The sequence below is a fragment of the Triturus cristatus genome, chromosome 3_2, assembly GCF_964204655.1.
Source record: "Triturus cristatus chromosome 3_2, aTriCri1.1, whole genome shotgun sequence".
In the NCBI taxonomy this organism is placed as follows: Eukaryota; Metazoa; Chordata; class Amphibia; order Caudata; family Salamandridae; genus Triturus; species Triturus cristatus.
The window spans coordinates 289,042,257-289,060,532 of record NC_140584.1 but is presented as its reverse complement, the minus strand read 5'-3'; the positions used below and the strand labels follow the sequence as shown (position 1 = coordinate 289,060,532).

Below are 18,276 nucleotides of genomic sequence, written 5' to 3'. Positions count from 1 at the left end.
ATATTTTTTTAACAATTTTATCTATACACCAAACAAAGTTTATGTTCTGAATATGAAAACAAGAAATTTCACTCCTGTTTTAGAGACATTTTCATAGTTCACTTTGAGAAGAGCATATTGATGGACATATTTTTGTGACACAGGTTTTGCAAGTATGTGTAAGTTCTGTGGGTAGAGGCTTTAGGAATTTCGTAGGTTTTTGCGGACCATCAATATCGTCCCAACCAAATTCACATGGATCTTTCTTTACATATACATGATCCAAAACCTTTAAAACCTCTTCTGATCAAGTAGAATGCTCTTTTAATGTGTCCACGCATAGAATGACATTGGTCGAAGGTCACTTAACGGTACTGATCTCTTGAATTCATTGTACCGAAGATCGTCAAGAGTGACAGTCCGAACTCGCTTTCCACACACACACTGTATTTTTCTACGCCTTTAAAGTCACATTCTTCTTCTGTCTCAGCCAATCCTTTAAGAAACTTTACAGGTTCATCTGTTAAAGCCCCAAGCTTTGTTCCAATTTAGCTCATTGTCATCACCTGTAAGAATGTGCCTTTATAAGAACACTGAATCTCTGGGTCTTGTTTCTTATACAGAATATGAAGCAGGATTAAGTGTCTTTTCTCGCCTGTTCCATAATGTATCAATAACTCTGACAATACTTGACAACATTGCAACAAATCTAAGTAGCACAATAACATCTGTATCGTTTGACAGTAAATTGACTCGATTGGAACCATTTCATACAGCCCACTCAACATGTGGTACAAAGCGAAGGTCTGCTTCCTCCAATTTGCTGTTCTATTCTTGAACAATATGGCCTCTACCTTTTTGAATATATCTCTACAGGCACCAACTTCTCATTGAAAATCATTCCACTTGCAATAATTGGAAATTCAATATTCACTGAAGCATCAACAATGTTTTGGGGCGTTATCATCTCCAAGTTGATCTTGTTCAATGTTGATGACCAGAATTTATCAAGTTACACAGGTATTGGTGTTAAATCTTTGATGCAAGCACGTGTCAATTGTTCTACTTGTAGACATTCATCTGATTCTCTCACATTCTTTGACAGGTACTTCAAGATAACTGTCAAAGACAATGCGAAGCTCTTGCAAGGTGCACACTGATATCTGTAGAACAGTCTGAACGGCCTCTTCAAAGTTTTGCCTGGATGAAATCTTCACCATTTGCAATCGTAGCATATTGTCCACAACAACAGCAGTTTTCAATGAGGACACCTTTTTGAATTGAAATTCTTCAGGTGAAAGTTTTATTTCGAGGTATTGTATGAGTTTGTGCTTCATTGGTTTGGTTTTCTTTTTCTACATCCATCTCTGTGCTTGCAAAAGTTGTTTTTTGTAACATGTTTTGAAGTGGCTCGTTGGACGAAACTTAGTATGGCAACTAAAGCATGCAAGTTTAACTTTAGTAATTGTCAAGCAGCTTTTTCTCTTTCAATACAAATCATTTCTGCATATAGTTTCGATCCATGTTCCAGAACCTCTAGTAGAGGTGTCTTTATATTGTTATCCACAAATTGTTTGGTCACGAAGTTGTGTAGTTGCACATTCTCAGTCATTTCAAAAGGGGTTTTCTTGCTGCTGCATGAAATGAAGAAGACTGTCAACATGTTTATTAGAACATTCCCCTCTTATTCCCACAAGTTAGAGGTGAGGAACAGTTTCATGATGGTCCATTAATGTTGAATTTGTCATCTCTGTGAAAACATTGCAAATAGCAAGGACTTCATGGTAAACTATCTGCCATTGAGCAACATATTCACTTTTATGTGTTTGACCAACAATTCCCTTGGAGCTTTTCTGTGATCTCTGGATAGTCTGTTCCAGTTTCATATCTGGAGCCACAGTCTTGAACCTTCCCTCTCTCTTTCACTACAAAATGTCTTTGGATGAATTTTCTTTAAAGGTTTAATTTTTCCACCTCTATCTGATTCACTCTTTCCAAATGCCAGGACCCATAATTCCAGTAGTTTATGCAATCGAATTCACGAAACACAGTGTAGTGGCTCCACAGGCTTTATGTGCAGCGCCCAATCACCTTCCGAATCAGCATGTACCAAGTTTTTCACTAGAGCTATCATATGTAAAACATTCCCCCAGTACTTTCTGATTTCTCTTCACATTCTTTGACAAACTCTACGATCTTGGTTTTCAGGTTTTGTGATTTTGAACTGAGTGTACTGAACAGCGAGATGATAAATTCAGTTAAATCAGCTTTGCGAACCACAGCATCTAAAAGAAGATCCATTTTCTCAGCCACTTTGAAACTTTCTGGTAGACTGGGACATGTTGATAGCTTGCAGTGGTTTTGCACACGTTGGCAAGGCAGTTGGGTTATACGTTTGCAGCTTTGTTTATGCCTACAACGGACACAGCTTGTTTTCCAGCAAGGACGTCATTGGTAGAGTCTTCAAAATTCTCCACAGCAGTATCATATGTGCTGGATGTTCCAGACAAAGAAGAGCGGTTTTAAAAATTATAAACGAGGCACCTAATGTATCTAAATTATCATGAAAGCTGTCAGCTCTTTCATGCCCTCTTTGGCCAGGTCACTGACAGTGCACAGGTGCATTTGTCTAAATTTTAAATGTGTCGACATCTAATAATCTTGGCTAGGGACATAGTGTTTTCAATATTGTAACACAACAGCAGCACACAAATGTATTGTATTCACTTAATTTGGCATATATATATATATCTAAACTTCTAACAACCGTGTGCACTGTGTATTTAAATAAACGAGGGAAAATACTGGCTCCAGAGTCTTATCTTGCTTGCGCCAAAAATAAATGCGGATAAATACAGATAAAATGACAAAAAAGAAATATGGATAAATACAGACGGAAATGTTAAAGAAATAAATACCATAAAACCGGGAGCCCTATTCATAAAGCATGATTTGGTAAAGACAGTACATTTGCACAGCAAAAGTCTCTGTTCATGGAATGTGTATTTCACTTCTTTCATTATATATTCAAAGCCATCATCAATGTTGTCTGCTTGTGTTCCGAACTCAAGATGTACAAATTAAGACATCAGGCATTCTTGTTGACTCCCATGATTTGGGGGGCTCTGGGGCAGTGACTAACTGAGCTGCTGTGCCTCATCTAGGGGTGGTACAGATTACTTGCCGTGCTTCATTGATGGGTGGTAACGGTGTATGCTATTCGTTGAGGGGTGGTAACAGTATGCTGCTGTGCTTCATTGGGGGTGGTAACGGAGTATGAGTGGTGGTAACTGGGAGTATGCTGCTGTGCTTTAATTGAGGTCTGGTAACTGGGAGTGTACTGCTGTGCGTCATTGAAGTGTGGTAACTGAATTTGAGGGTCGGTAACTGGAAGTAAGCTGCTGTGTCTTGCTGAAGGCTTGTAGCTGGAGGGACCCCGCTGTGGTTCACTGTGGGGTGGAAACTAGGAGTACTCTGCTGGGCCAAATTACAAATGGAGGGCCAGAGGAGGTTTAATTACCAGTAGGAGTTAGCTCCACAATATCGTACTATTTAGCACACTGAAACACATGTGTCTGTATGAGGAAACAAATGGGATCGCTCTGAATAACCTAGCTAGTGTAGAACTCACGCGAAAAACCTGTAGAAAAAGGAACCAGAAACAAATGCATACAGAATGTGTAAGTATCCTGATTTTAATGTTGCATTTACATACATCACCACACTTAAGCGCGTGTGGTGGTATCTAAGTGAAACCCGTGTCATTCATGCGTGTCAACACTTATAAGGAGAGAAAAAAACATGTCTCTCGCCGCTTCTCTCCTTATAAGTGTTGACACACATTCAGTATGTATTTGTTTCTTGTTCCTTTTTCTACAGGTTTTTCGCGTGAGTAGTACACTAGCGGGGTGATTGATACCTACAACCCCCGGTCTTTTAGTGGTTGATCCTTTATACAAATTGCAAAAAGGCGGAGCCTTTTAACAACATTTGGTCCTGACGAATACTATCTACCCTCCGGGGACCCTAAAGCAGAAACCTGTTGACCATATTGAGCATGGTGATGGGATAATTAGTTCCCAAATCTCCCCCCACTTCTTTGTAATAGCATGCAGTTTTTCCTTTAATTAAATTCGTTTTTTGACAACTGTAATGGTTTTTAGATCACTTTTCACAAATTCTCGGGGCACCACTTAGTTTAGAAGTGCATCCCTGTCTCCAGGTGTATGCTCGCCCTCTATCAAATGGAGTATTCAGAGGGCGAGGACGGCCTATGATGAAGCATGACACCAGGTGGTGTGAGTGGCCAGTCCTTCACTTTTTGTGAGATGCCCCCACTGGACACGCATCTCTTGAAATCCTGTGGGAACCCCAACTAGGGACAGCCCCATTTGTGTTTACATATCATATTGGAGGCTGGCTAGTCCCTAGGCCCTGTGCTTCTAGTTCCCATCCCTAGCTAACAACTAGGGCTAGTGTTTGGAAGTTATAATAAATACCCTTCAACAAGCTAAGGGTAGTGAGGAAAGCAGAGTCTGGAAAAATCAAATGTGATAATTAAAACTGGCTCCAGGGTACGCAAATGACTTCATTTGTGACTCCCTGGGTCCGTATTAAAATAAACAGGACACTGCAGGAACGATTAAACCTGCTGTGATGTCAACAGGGTAGGCCAACATGTTTTACCTGTAACCATTGGCTGAGGCATTGCGGCATTTGTCAAGGTATGTGTAGTTCTCTGGTAGTGCTCAAACTCAGAATGTTAGTGTGAAATATGATACAAAACGGTCTATTGGTCCTTTAGGAATCCAAGAGAAGAATCCACTGTGACGGTCACTTGTAAGAAAATATATGTAAATAAATATGTCCAAATGAGCAGCTAGGAAATAATTAAGACACAAACTTGGTGTAGATAGAACCACCAAATCACCACAACCATTGGAGAGTTGGGCTTCTCATTTTTGACGCCCTTAAAGCAAAACCCAATATCACAGTTGAGTGAAATGCAACAGGAATAGGTAAGTGCTAAGGGAGGCTCATAAATGATGCAACATAGTCCGGCTTTCCTGCGGTCGTGGATGTGGTACGACAAGCATTGCAGGAGAGAGTAAAAGCAAAAAAAGGGAAAGTAAAAACTCACCTTTTTTCAAACCCGAAAAAGGAGAATAGAATAGCAGATGCCACAGGAATAATTATTGAATAGAGAAAAGGTTTCCCACCTGCACACCTAATGTATGTAACGTGTCAACCAAAATCGTTGGATAATAATTTGTGAAAGGTGCGTGCAGCTGTGAGCTTCTGGACTTGCCTAAAAGTAGCTGGATCAGATTTGATTCTTTTAATTCTAATCAATTGCGATACCAGTAAGTGTTTTTTTTTAAAGACAGTGGATGAGCGCTGGCGAAGTGAAGAGCGTTGTTTTTATCCATGGGTTTCCTATAAACAGAGGTTTGTAGACCATTGTTAGTTTTCTTAATTTCTATGTCCAAACAATGTATTTTTTGCGTTTGTATATCATGTGTAAATTGGATTCTGGGGTTACATCGATTGAGTGTCTGAATGCAATTTTCCAATTCCTGTCGATTGCCTTGCCAAATTATGAGAATGCCGTCAATATATCTCCTGTATCTCACCAGATGTTTTTGCCATTGTTCATCATGTAAGATGTGTTTCTCTTCAAAGTGAGCCATATAGGTGTTCGTATACGAAGGGGCTCCGGGAAAGCCAATAGAGGTACCTGTTCTCTGTAAAATGTATTTATCGTTCCAAGTGAAGTAACTGTGGTAAAGTGCGAACTGTAAGAGTTCAAGTAAAAACACGATTAGTGTCTTCCTGTTGACTGTTAAGTAGCCTCCATTCAACAGCTTCTATCCCTTCATCATGGGGGATCGAGGTGTATAATACTACTACGTCAATTGTGCACAAAAGGACATCTTTATTGAGAGATCTGCGTATTTTTTCAAATTTGTTGAGACAATCTGTAGTAGTACTAGTAGTTTTCTTTGTATCTTTGTATAGTTCACCTGGTAAATTTTGAAAAAAGTGAAATCATGTCACAATAGAAACCTTAGGGACTAGAGCTGTACGCTGTGAGATCAGGCACGGGGGGTGTCCATCTCTTTTCCTTTCACAGGAGTAATTATTGCCATGTCTAATCATACAGAGGATGTGAGGACCCTGAGTGAGTTATGATGGAGTGCAGATGAGTGAAATAAAAACAATTAGATGCTGCCAATAACATCTGCCTACAGTTACATCTATTATTCATGTCAAATGGTGAAATTAGTACACCAAGAACGCATAACTCTACGGAGAGTACAATGTTTACAAAATATATTCATAATTAAAAGTCGTGATATAGCCCAGAGATGCTGCCCACAGATGGATGCAATGGCTGGAGACTCTAGAAGGTAGCCCTGAGGTTTGTGTTTTTTCATGCAGCAAAGATCGTAATGCCTACCCCAAAATTCAAAGTACTAGATGCCCAGTCCTGTGGAAAATCCTAGGCATGTTATCGCTCTGTAGTCTATACAGGCTACGTATAAGTGATATGCCTAACGTTGTGATGTAAAATAAATCAAAGGTGGTCACAGAATAAGATGTTAGCTGCCAAACATACATGAGATGGAATCTAGACTTGAACAGACGTCTCCATGTCGATAAGGTCTTTGGAAAACTGGGAAAATGCCTGCAAAAACCATGTGACCAGAGCTCAGAATCTCGGTCAACAGTGGGCGTGTGTGTGGATAATAAAACCATTGGACCTGTGCCTTGACATCTCTTGTGAATATGGAATCTAAGGCTCACCACTAAGTATGTGCTTCACTGAGGGGTGGTAACTGGAAGTACGCAGATGTCCACATTGAGCGGTGGTAACTGTGAGCACTTTGCAGTGCCTCTTTGAGGGTAGGTAACTTGAAGTATGCCACTGGGACCAAGTTGCTGTGTTTCATTGAGGAGTGGTAACTGGAAATATGATAAGCTGGTCTCTTTATCAGCTGATCTTGCATACCTCTGACTTGCTCTTCTCAGGGGATGCTTTGCTTTGTTGTGGCACTTCGCCATTTTGCTCAGCTACATGCCCTGGTGGGACAAGGAGTGAGGTGTTGTGGGGCAAGGACTAAAGGCCCCAGACTAGCCTGGCCATTGCAGCTTCACAGTAACGTCCCAGGAGGTGCATTTAACCCCAGACGGGTTGGCTGGGCAGGGCCACCTCTCTTGGGCGTGTTCTGAACATTCATCTGTTTATAGGTGTGAGCCTCATCGAAAAACCCTACTTCATTTGGCTTCAGAAGGTTTGCGCATTGGGGAAACGCAGGTGCATCGGTGTGGGACATGTTGCCGCAACCCCTGCAAAATTAGGCACTATTGACAAAACGCTGCCAATGGCTTTGGGTGTAATAGAACTCGTGGATAAAAGACTGTCACTTGGGGGTGGTGGAAAATCCTCTTCAAGTATAGTATGGTGCTACCTTTGACCCCCAACCCCTCCAGAGGCTCACCCAGAAATTGTAGCTGCTACTCAACCTGATATTGCTTGTAATCGAAATACCACACTAACTCGGCTCCCATAATTTACGCCATGGCGAGGGGGAAGAATCTAAGGGATCCATTTCAACCTTGGTCTAAACCTAAACGGGTTGCCTCTAATAAGCACCACACTAATAGTGTTGAATTGACGCCTGCACTGTCTGTTACACCTAAGGCGAAAACCCGTAGATCTGCCCAAATAAAAGGAGGAGGAAGACCACTCGCACCCAAACCGGACTGGTAAGATGACTTTTTTGGGTGCTGTGATGAATCATCTAAAAGGGTTGATCTGTTTAAAACCTGCCCCACTCCTGGATAAAATAACTGCCCTTATTCTCTTGTAATCTCTCATCGAAGCTAGCCCACATTTAAAACCCCCTCAGCCAGAAGCCATAACCTCTCACATAGAACCGCCTGCAAGAGTTTGTATGCATGGAACCTCTAAGTCTTTGACCCATGGAAATAATTCAGGCACGCCTGGGGCACGGAGAATGCAGGGGGGGACTGTTGTGAAGTGTAACAACTGTACGATTGACACCATCCATCGAGCTCCTCAAGGCACAGATGAAAGAGGTAGAGTGGTTGACATACTCCCTCATGAAACCAAATACCTTGTGACAACTCATCTGCCTTTGAAACCGTGCCCCTATGTGGCCGTGATGACTGGGTTCTAGACTTAAGGGATGGGCAGAGGGAAACCCACATGGAGTTGAGCAATAAGTGCCTCAATTGGCTGGGAACATTTTGGAACTTCCCAAGGCTAATAATATTCTGTTCACTCTGTGTGGTGGGTGGTTTTGGGAAAGGTATGAACGTCTGCCCGGAGACTGCGTGGTAAGTAATTTTAGCTATCCTGTTGTTCACAAATTGTTATGCAATGGTGGCCCTGAACATACAAGGAGTTCTGAGGTGAGCCTAATTCCCTTGGGTTCTTTTTATAAGCCCACCCCGCCGCAACTCCAACTAGGTATCCCTCAAGCCAAGAATCCTGCTCCTTTGCGCCCCTTGTACCGCAGTGTTAATCAGTCCCAGCTTGGAGATTTGTATAATGTTTCGGTGTACAACAGGTTCGGCCCCTTGGACCTTGTTGATTGAATTGAAGGCAGTAGATATACTGTTGGTATGCCTGTCAGGAATTTAACAGGGTAACGCGCAGGAAGGCGAGGCTTGCTTGTTTTATTAGTTTTCATTTTGCTGGAAACCCAAGCTCAGAACCTACAGTGTCCTCACAGTACAAAGAGACTCGGAGAGTGTTGAGAGCCCCTGAAGTTACAGATACTGAGGAAGTGGTTTTCCTGATTCATACTCTTGGAGGAGATGGGGGGGGGGGGCTGGCGTGGGAAGAAAAGAGTCTAGTGTTAATTCTGTAGATTTTAATATGGTAAACACCTTAATAGATGGTAAGACAATAGATCTAGTGGGAGGGAGTTGTAAGATTAATCTCGGGGAGTGGAGTCCATAAGGCTTACTATGGATTGTAGCAAACAAAAGATACTTTCATGGAACCTTGCTGGCCTGGGCTCTACGTTGAGGGACCCCAATCAAGGAACCTATATCAATACTTTTCATATTTGTCTCTTCCAAAAATCGTGGCAAAGTTAGGAAATTAGCTGTCCTGACTTTGCCACATATTGTGCTAATGCCAGGTCCTTTGGACAGGGAAGATCCTCTGAAGGCCTGATGACATGGATCAGGGTATACATTGAGTGTGTGGTGTTGAAGAAGGAAACGGTAACGGAAGATATTCTTTGTGTAACCATTAAACCTGCCAATGGATGCCTAGCTAATATATTATCACATCTATTTAAGACCTGTTAAGTGACAGAAATCTACCACAATTGTGGCAGCTATACACATAGCAGGACTCCACCCAGATATGTTCAAAATATTGGGGGGTGATTTTTAACTGTCAGTTTGAACCCTTGGATTTGGGTAATCCCCATCCCCGTTGGAGGAGGATAGGATTTGGTTAATCCCGGCCATCACTGTTCCCCCAATTAAGAAGCGGTCTTCCCTGGTGGTACAACTAAATGCTCTATCTCTGAATTGCGTGATTCGAGCATGCAATGGAAAAACCAAATCTGGTAGAAAGGGCACTCACATCTTTAGTAGAATAGGAAGCACTAGCCTCCGTGATTATAACCTTTTAGATGTTAAACCTTGGCCTTTCTTAGCATATATGGCTGATGTACATAGGCATGATAGCGATCACAAAGCATTTGAGATGGATTTGGAATTTCCAATTGCCCAAACCCAGCTAGCTTCCCCTTGGCCGCTGGACTGGAGGTGTAACCTTACCAATAACAAATATAGAATTTATTGGTCTGCAGTGGGTAGGTAGGAGATGGCTTTGAGATCCATATATGCTAAGGTGGGACCTGCTTTGGAGTTATTTTGTAGTCTGTAGTACAGAATTCCCTCTTTAAAAGCTTAAAGGTGGACTTGTTTAGAGAAGCTAGCAGCCTAGTGCTAAGGTGGAGTAGTGCACCATCCTGGTTCAATAAACAATATAGTTTGGACAAATTTGCTCTGATTATCGCCATCAAGAGCAATAGGAGCTGCATACAAAACTGTTCTTGCAATGGCAAAAAGGAATGGGACAGCCAAAACTTGAGACTTCTTTTAGCAGCAGCAACCGAAAATAATCCAACCCTATTCTGGAATGTAATTGCTACTGGGAATAGGGAAGTAAAAACTAAAATTGACGACAATCTTGCGGCTGAGGATTTAGATAGCCCACTTTACTGATGAGGGTATATTCCAAGATCCACCAGTCATCCCCTTATATTCCAAACCAAGGAAGGACTTAGGAGGATTTCCCCCAATAGCATGCATGGAGGTAGTAGAGGTCATTAGAAAGATAGCGCCATGTAAAGCTCCTGTCATTGATGAGATCCCACGAGATTTATTCTTATCAGAAATAGACACCTTATTTTACTGTAGTATTTAATGACATTTTAAATGGAGCAATTATCCCCAAAATGTGGGCCTGGGCTGAGATTCTTGCAATTTACAAGAGGGCTGCCCATTCGCCCTTGCCAACTCATGCCATCAGTTTGAGAGATACTACACAAACCCTTTTAAGCAGGCTCTACTATTGGCTTGATGGTAATGATATAATTTGCTCCCTCGAAGCAGTCTTTTGATCCAGTACTTCCACCGTTGATCAGGTCTTTAGACTGCAGAAGATTTACTGGAAGATCGTTATTTTTGAGAAGCTTTATGCAGTTTTTGTTGATCTTAGAGCAGCGCTTGACCTGGTCCCTAGAACCCTGTTGTGGAAACGTCTAGTTGAAATGGGCACTCCAGCCTATCTTTGCAATATAATTGGGAGGGTGCATCAGAACAACTGTGCACAAATTAGATGACACAAGCTGGGTGATGTTATCGAACCCAATCCCGTTAAGAGAGGCGTAAGGCAGGGATGTCTATTTTCCCCCTCCCCTTTACTTTGTTTTTCAATGATTTAGTCTACTTTTTTTTTTTTTTTTTTTTTAATAGTTGTGATAACGATGCTTCTTGATTAGCAAGCAGGAGGGTTCCGGCCCTCCTGTTTGCTGATGATACTCTTTTGCAAAATTAAATTTGAGTTTTAACCTCTGTCGTTCTACGTGATCAAACCAAATACCTTGGGATTCCTCTAGATGAAAAGCTCGATTGGTCACATCGTGCTGTTAAAATAAGATTAACATTAGAGCAGTAAAGTACGGTGTTGTTGAAGCTGCAGAAGTGGTCCCATTGTAAATTTGTATCACCAGTTCTCCAACTGTACACATACCAGGCACTTGTGGTTGCCCTTTATGGTGCAGAGATATGAAGGCACAAAAATTAAAAACCTTGGTAGAAAACAGGTTCATGAGGCAGCTTTTGTGTTTACTGGTCAGCAACCCTTTAGTACAGTTGAGGTTTGATTTGGGCCTCTGGCCAATGGCTAGTGAGATTGAACTTTGGCCGCTAATTTTTTGCAGACGCATTTGTGCTACTCCTGAACTTTTGTTATTTCGAGTGGGATGAGGAAATTCTCAGACACCTGAATGTAACTAAACTCCCCTGGATTAACTTTTCAAAGACTCCCTAATGGCGGAGGGCTTGGCTAATCTCTGGCATGATCCAGTGGGTTGCAGCACTTTCGCTACTGTGAATGAGGTAAAACATTTTAATAATTGTAAACTCAACTTCTTGTAATGCACGCACCAGGCACATTACCCCTTTATTTTTTAGGGGTAAAAGATAAGTAACTGTTTGAAAATGTCTGTGATGACATAGAACCAAATCTAGAAAAAAAAAAGCAAAGCGGCTGATTAGAATGACGGTGAGACTGCCATAGACCATCTGTCGGTGGCAGTCTCACCGCCATTGCGTGCATGTTTACCGCCCACCATATTAAAATGGTAATGCCTACAATGGTGGCGGTGCCTACCAGACACCGCCATAGGCATTACGATGTTCCTTTCCGCCAGCCCTTTCATGACGGTGAACTCGCCATGAAATGGCTGGCAGAAAGGGAACTTAGCGGGCCCCCTCTCCCTGGCTCCCAGACACTGGACCTGGGGGCACCTATGGTACCCCCTACATATCTCTGCACCATGTGGCAGGCACCACATTGTTTCTGCTATGTAGTGCAGGCATATCTCAAGTGTCCCTTTTTGCATTTTGGCAGGAGCCGAAGCCAGCAGCACCCGCCGCAATGCAAAATGTAGACATTCCGACCACCGTGGTGGGGTCGTATCTTAATTGCTACTGCAGGACCGCCCATATATATCTGTCGGGTGGTCCCAATCCCCGATATGTTGTACGCCCACCATCGTAATTGGGCCCTATATGTCCAGTTTAGACGTGGAAATTTGCCCCCTCATGGTTTTATGTCAAAATGGTTAGGACTATCAAAAAGGGATGTCTAATGCGTGTTTATAAGAAGGAGGATGGTACTCCATTTGTTTTTTTTTTTTTGTCCAGCATATAATGGGACGCGTCTAAAGTGGTTGATACCCATTTGCATAAAGCTTGGCACAACAAGGAAGGCTATAGTATTCTTCAAAGTGACACAACCCCAAATCTGGTATTTGCTGTATCTAGATATTTGTTTAATGTTTTTAGCTAAGAAACAGAATTGTTGAAACCACTAAAACTGCTCTTTTTATTGGATTGTATAAAACTTGTATCTGTCTCTCATCTTATATTTTTTCAGTCTATAGTTGTATTATATTTCTGTGCATGTAAGGGCCTTTTCCTGTCTTTTGAGTGTGAATTTGTATTCTAATGACTTGGTGATCCTTTTTATTCTTTCAAACTGATGAAGATTTTAACTTTTGGCAATCATTGTGTACTTTGCACCTCTTGTATAGTATATTACTGAAGTAGAGTATTATGATGATGAAGATATGGAAGCTCTATTCATCTTTCGGTCTATTCTTGTTGTGGCCTTGTACACTAAATTGGAGCCAATCTTCCAGTGTTTGTCTGCAATTGAAGAAAGGAGCTTGTGGTATAGTTGGTGTGTGCAGTTGACAGTGTGGATCACAGTGTTCTAGATCATTGACAGAATGGCGAGGGAGGCGCAGGCAGCTAAGACGGTGGAGATCAGTGGTCGGCTCTTGGGCTCATCTGTATGTAACTTTTGGATGTATTCTTTCTATATTATGGATATCGTCAACGTGGAATAACCTACAACGAAGCTGAGAGACTGTACTATCTTTGTCACATTGGCGACTAGGATGGGGTGGTGCCACCAAGCTGACTTTGGTATTGTTATAAGACCTGGCAGAGAACTACCTGTCATTCTTGAGGAATCTTGTGACATTGGGCGTGTAATTCCAAAGGAAACTCTTCACTGGATTTCAGAATATCCTAACGTATTTACAGATGAAGTAGGTCAAATTAAGACATTTAAACACCATATCAAAGTTAAAGATGGATGTGTACCCATTAAGCTCAAGTTATGTAAAGTGTCTCTCAGTGTGTGAGATGATTTGTCAAAACGTTTAACAAAAATAAGCAAGATGATATTATTGAACCAGTTGATGCCACCTTATGGTTATCTCCAGTCGCTTTAGCTAAGAGCAGCTCAGATGAGCTGCGACTTTGTATTGAGTTAAAAAGTGGAAACCGTGCCATCTGGGTAGAAAATGTTCCGCTACCGTCACAGTGGCTGGATAGGCCAAATGGTACACTAAGGAGTGTATTAGGATGGCGGTCGGAAAATCTCCCCGACCACCATAGTAGCGGGAAAACACCGCCAGCTAGGACCGTGGCATAACCGCCGGTCCAATTAATATGCTCTGCAGTCGAAATCCGACCGCGGCGGTCACGGCATTTTACATTGTGGCGGTTGCTGCTGCAAGCAGCACCGCCGCGATGTCAAAAGGAGCATGTCCTGCATATCCCTGCACTGCGTGGCAGGCACTGCACAGTGCCTGCCACCTGGTACAGGGATATGTAGAGGGGTACCCACCCCCCAGTGCACCCACACCCCCCCAATACATTGGGGACCCGCAATGGGCCCCTGGAGACATTGTCCGCATGCCTTTCCATGGCGGTTCCACCGCCGCAGAGAGGATGGCGACCGCTGGCATCCTAATCATGCCGGCGAAGCCTGGCCCTGCACCGGCACCATTGTAGCGGTCCAGTTCCGCCCGCCAGGCAAGCGTGCGGACTGCTACTGTCGGAAAAGTGGCGGGCAGAAAATCTCACCGCCGTGGACTTAACCGCCATGCTAATGGGACCGGCAGTTTTCCGGGTTGCAATTGCGGGCGGATGTCCGCCAGTGGCCATCCGTCCGCCAGACCCCTAAGTTGGATTGGAAGGCGGCGTACCATCAGGTGGCATTAGAAACAGAAGCATGTTATATTACAGCCTTTGTAACACCTGTTGATACTTTCCAGTTTTGTAGAATGCCATTTGACCTTGCATCTGCTGCTTCTGATTTTCAAAAAATTATGACAAAGATGTTGCAAGGGATCCGAAATGTGGCGGCATTTCAAGATTACATTCTAGTGTTTGCTAAGATTTTGGAGGAACATGATACACTCTCAGAAGGGTGTTTGAATAGTTTGTGAAAATGGTGTGATTCTAAGGAAATGCAAATGTGTTTTTGCGGTCAAGGAGATACAATACCTTGGCCGTCTGCATCCCGAGAAGAAGGATCAACTTAGATCGGTCCTAGGAATGTATGAGTTCTATACTAAATTTGTTAGGAATTATTCGGATCTAACTGAATGCTTTAGACACTTGTTGAAGAACACAGATTTCACTTGGTCAACCATTTGTCAAAGAAATTTTGATATGATCAAAGACCAAATGATTTTAGCACCAGTGCTTCAACCGCAAAACATTTGTCACTATGGAGGCAAGTGCATATGGAATTGGAGCGGTGCTGTCAGAGTGATGAAGCAACGGAATCTACTATAGGTTTCACATCAAGAAGATTATCTGAGGTGGAAACCAGATACTCTGTGATCGAAAAAGATGTTGGCTTGCACGTGGGGAGTTGAAAACTTTAAGCCATATTTGTGGGGGAAGATCATTTTGTCTAAAAACGGACCATCGTCCTTTGGTAGACGTTCCCAATGTTTTTTTGCATCACAAGGGGGAAGTAGAAGCGGTCTACGGACCCCACTCAGCTTATAAATATGTAGCACTAAATCAAAAAGGAGTCGAGCCAAGAGGCCTTGAGGGATCTGGCACAAATATGTAGAAGACCCTCAAAAGTCATTTTACGCCGTTAGTACATTTTTTGCCATTGGAGTAATCTTGTTTGATCATCATTACACATCCACCGTTTTTAAACTTACCCTTATCATTTTTTGTAGAATTAATTGCACTTTATGGTGAGGAGGTTATTTTAAACTTTCTATATTGCACAAATCTGACCTTAACCATTTTCTGGATCTCCTCCTGGTGGAGGCCAACAAAAGACCCAATGATGCTATCAACCAAGATTACACCAATGGCAAAAACATACCAAAGGCAGAATATGGCTGTTGAGGGTCTACTACATATTTGTGCCAGATCCCTGGAGGCCTCGTGACATTCCCGATGGGCACAACGTTAAGAAATCTACTGCTAGACTTTCCAGACTATCGGTCAAATTGCTTGAGTTCAACTTTGATGTGGTGTATATTTCTGAAGGCAAGAATTGTAAAGCCGATTATGTCAAGGCTACCGGTGGTTGATCAAGAGGAATCTAATGAAGAAGTTGAATGTATAATAGCAATGATAGATTGTGTGGTGTGTAGCAGTGTGCAGGAATGGTAGGATGCAGTTAGTAAGGATATGGCTCTCATGGATGATATGTAATATGTTAGAAGGATGGCCAAGAGGAAAGTTTATGAAATCTTTACAATCATACTGGAAATAGGTTGTTGAATTATCTATTGAGCAGTGATTTGGTCAGTGGAGAAATTGATTCCTACAGGGGAATTTTTGGAAAAAGGATTATTGAAATGGCTCATGCTGGTCATTTGGGCATGACAGCCACCAAAAGACGTATTCGAACAAGGTACTAGTGGCCATCCGTGTACAGAGGTTGATAAGTTGGTTAGGGATTGTGCTCAGTGTTGTATCAGTGATAAGCATTTGGTGACCTCAGTGCCTGTACCTAGGGTGGTGATAAGTCCGGATAAGGTGTGGAAGAAATTTGATTTTCTGGGGCCCTTTCATGTTCTACCAGTACTCCGGGCTCGAAAAATTCACTCGACCGCTCGCATTTGCGAGTCAAATTAATTCAGGACGAGCTATTTTTAGGTCCTAGTCGCCCTTACTGGCGAGAAGGAATACAAACTGACAGTTGACCGCTGCCTCTGAAAACAGGGGAAATGTGACAAGATAGCAAGATTTAAAGTAATCTTTATTGTTCACAAAGTAAATGAGCAATAAAAAGGTTTTAAAATCTTTTTAACAAGTCACATTTGCTCAGCTTTCAGATTAAAGGTCAAGTGCATTTCAGTTGGGTCCAGGAGATTTTGTAGGTTACTAAACCTTCAGGTCTAGTGCATTTTCTATGATTTTTCGAGCTCGGAGTACAGATGAGATATTTCATTGTATTAATTGACCAGTTATCCATATGGGCTGAGGTCAAAGGTGTGGCTGAGGCCAACACTGTCCGCGTACTCCATTTCTTCAAGGAGGTATTTTATAGGGAAGGAATTCTAGCAGAGGTCTACAAAATAATGGGGTAGAATTCACCTTTACATCCATGCATTTTTTTTTTTCTTCTAAAAATGGTATTAAACATGTTTGCACACCAGTGTATTGTCCTCATTTTAATGATAAAGTAAAAAATGTAACAAGGTATTGGAGTGTGTGCAGAGGGCACTTGCGTTTGGAGTGGATTGTGCTGATGCTATTAGGGACACTATTTGAGCCTATCGTACTACTCTGCACTCTGTTAAGGGTCGGGTGCCTTTTGAGCTGTTGAGGGGAATGTATGTTAGCTCTTGTCTGGATTGGAGCTCGGGTGTTATCAACAAGGAGTTGGATGTAAAAATGACTTTAGCCAAAACAGCAGGTGATGAGGCTAGTAGGATTAGGGTAAATGATTTGGAGAGTAAGAGCAAGCGCAAATATGCTGTGGAGGTGCAGGTTGGTGATTGGGTTCAGGTCAAAAACCCTCGACTATTAAGAAAAGACATGCCCAAGTTTAGAGAACCCATTCAAATAACAGTTTGTGGAAATTCTGTACCGATTGCTAATGGACAATGGTGGAACTTGTCTTGTGTCGCGAGGATGGATAAATGCAGTGAGGTGGTGGGTAGTGAGAACTCAGCTGGGTAGTGAGAGCTTGTAAAGGAACAAGTGGATCCAAGAGTATTTTCAATATGTGCAAGAATCTGGTTGTTGTACCTAGGAGTAGTTTGTGTGTCAAGAGATTACCAAGGAGGTTTATTGATCAATTGTTGTGGCTGTTTGTTGTTCTGTGTGTGTTTCACTTGTCACCCTGTGTGTGGTTTTCTCTGTTTTGTCTGTTGAAATGTTGAATGTGTGTGGATGACCGTGTTGTTCTAGAGCATTGACAGAGTGGTGAGGGAGGAGCAGGCAGGCGAGACAGATCTGTGGTCGACTCCTGGGCTCTCTCTGTATGTAACTTCTGGATGTATTTATTCCATATTCTGGATCTCGTCAAAGAATAACTTGCAACGAAGCTGGGCGACTCTGTACTATCTTTGCTGCAGAGCTTACTAAAAATAAATATTCTATATTGCATGCAGAAACCCACACATCTACTTCTGCTCCTGTTTGTCCCCTCCCTACAGCGATGCTGCATTTGACTCAGCATGTATTTGAAAGGACGGATAGGTTATTTGGGGTAGTTTCTGAGGACTGATGAGTTGGAGGCCTCTGTGGGGGCTAACATCACATCCCCGATACCCTTAGGTTTTAGTAGGGATAGTTTGGACCCAGTCCAGGCTCTAGGCACACTGTTGGATGATGTGGTATGGGGTGGTGAAGATACTTTGAGAAGCAGGCCTAACATATCCCCTTTGCCTAAACCTGTGCTCCTTCATTTACATCCCAAGGCAACACCCTATGTGGTTATTCTGGGTAATGTCCCACCACTTTTGGTTAAAACAAGAGAGATATTATCATTTCAGGAATAAAGTTGTGCTTTGGTTTAGTATCAACACTGCCCTATTAGTGGTGTAGGGTCTTATATCAACTAGGTTCACCAGGTAAGCTGGTTAAAAAGGGTGAACACTTTAGATGGGGATTGCGTGGTCCTACATTCTAACGGACCACACGTGGCAGGGATAATTTCCTAATAATTTAGGG

General features: G+C 42.4%; 1 long non-coding RNA gene across 2 annotated transcripts in view; it reads left to right on the top strand.

Moving 5' to 3' along the window:
• LOC146857172 (uncharacterized) overlaps positions 1-18,276 on the top strand; it is a 227,290-nt gene that overhangs the window by 64,735 nt on the left and 144,279 nt on the right. For both annotated transcript variants that reach the window (XR_014979863.1, XR_014979864.1), the window contains one exon: positions 1,085-1,292. This is a non-coding gene — a long non-coding RNA (uncharacterized LOC146857172). The remainder of the gene's footprint in view (positions 1-1,084; positions 1,293-18,276) is intronic.